Source organism: Frankliniella occidentalis, unplaced genomic scaffold (assembly GCF_000697945.3).
Source record: "Frankliniella occidentalis isolate FOCC.00 unplaced genomic scaffold, Focc_3.1 Scaffold14, whole genome shotgun sequence".
NCBI classification, from domain to species: Eukaryota; Metazoa; Arthropoda; class Insecta; order Thysanoptera; family Thripidae; genus Frankliniella; species Frankliniella occidentalis.
In genome coordinates, this window is record NW_026267144.1 from 1,254,079 (window position 1) to 1,255,901 (window position 1,823).

Genomic DNA, 1,823 nt, shown 5'->3' on the forward strand with positions numbered 1-1,823 from the left:
ACCGACGTGACGGCTGCGCTCCGCTGCCGAAATAAATGCGGATCAAACCGCGCCGCGTTATTCGTACGTCGGCCTCATTTTTTCGTCGCATTTAATGTGTGCTGAGCGCCGCCGCCCCGCCCCGCCCCGACGGCGACGGCGCACTCGCATCCCAATAAGCTAATGAAAATGTACCCCGACCAGCGGGACGGGGCGGCCATCAGCGCCGTACATCAGCCCGGCCTGGTTTGGTTTTGTGTGCTGCCCCAGATTGGAGGAAGCGCATGTGTTTTTATTTTTATTATTTCGTTTTTCCGTCGTTTTATTTCATTTGACGCGAAATGAAATAACAGAAAAAAAACGTTAACGCTAACGCTAACGTGAAAGCAGATGACTTATACATATGGCTTTGAACTTAAAACTCAGCACTTCTAACTCAGACCGTTGAACAGTACGTCAATGTTTAGTCTGTGCAAACAGCTTGTTGGTGTAATGTGTTTAGGCGAAATTGTAATTAGGGAAATACTGCCGGATTCATCGTTTCAAAATGTGCGCTCTGCTCCATTTTCACATGTGAATGTGTGCTGGTGTAACGTTTAATCATGGCAAGGGGCTGACAAGTGGCAGACACTGAATGTTGTTTAAACGCTAGTTTATTAATCTACTATTTTACAGTTAACGCGCACGTACGCACGCACGCACGCACGCTCATACACACACACACACACACACACACACACACTCACACACACATATCCCCCTACGCCGTGAGTAAATCTGCAAAAAAAATAATGCGAATTAGATATTTACATAAAGCTGCTAGTTATGGCTAGGTACGGATGTTCATGCTTAAGAAATCTTAAATACCTGCTGCCACTAGCGCTGCCTTCAGTGTGGGCGGCAGTATGTCGCCCACCACAACCCCATCACTCTTGTACGCGGCCGCTGCCGCCGCGCCTATAAAAACAATAACATTTGTAAATGTCGACTGAACTGTGGTCACACCGCACTGGAGGGGGCACTGCTGCGAGAGATGGTACTTACCGAACGGGACGAGCCCGTTGATGCGTCGGCCCTTCCCCAGAGCCGTAAAGTAGAAGGGCGGCTGCCCGCCCTCCACCAGTTGCCTCACCGAGGCGCACTGGGCCTCGGTGAGGTTTCGGTCGGTGTACGTGAAGATGTACTCGCCCGCCGGCGAGTACATAATCACCTTCTGGGCATCGCCCTTTGCCGTCGTTGTGAGTGCTACCTCCTCCACCTTGTGGAGGCGCATTGCCTCCAAGGTGGCGTTCGCCCTATATACAGGGCGCGCCCTGACGGCGGCGGTGGCTGGCGCGTTAAACGCCTCGAACAAGTCCATCTGCAACAGTCAGTAACACATGAATTAGACAACTACGCTCGGCGTGCGCTTGTTGCGGCCTCCTTTCATGCCGTTGAATCACCCCGTCCTTTCTACGACATCCACCACCCTACTACAGCGCCCCTAGTGATCAGATCATGCCCGGCTCGGACCCGGTCCAGGTGGCAGGAACGGATAAGCGCAACCGTGCCCTGGCATCGAACCGAGAACCGCCCCGGGCTGCATTCGCGGATGGAGGGCGACGCAAGTGTGTGACTTGTGACAATGGGCTTTGCACGCGCCAGGTGTCAGCGGCGTACGTGGTGCCGCGACTGGTGCAGCATAGCGCCTTGCGCCTTTGTTGCCCAAACCCAACATCGAACCCAGGACCAGCCGTTGGCATCAGCTGAGCGACGGCGGCATGAGTTGGGGAGGCGGGGGCCATGGCGGGGGGCAGGCAGGCTCTACCGCCCAGTGCGGCCCTACCCTGCCCATCCGCCCCCCC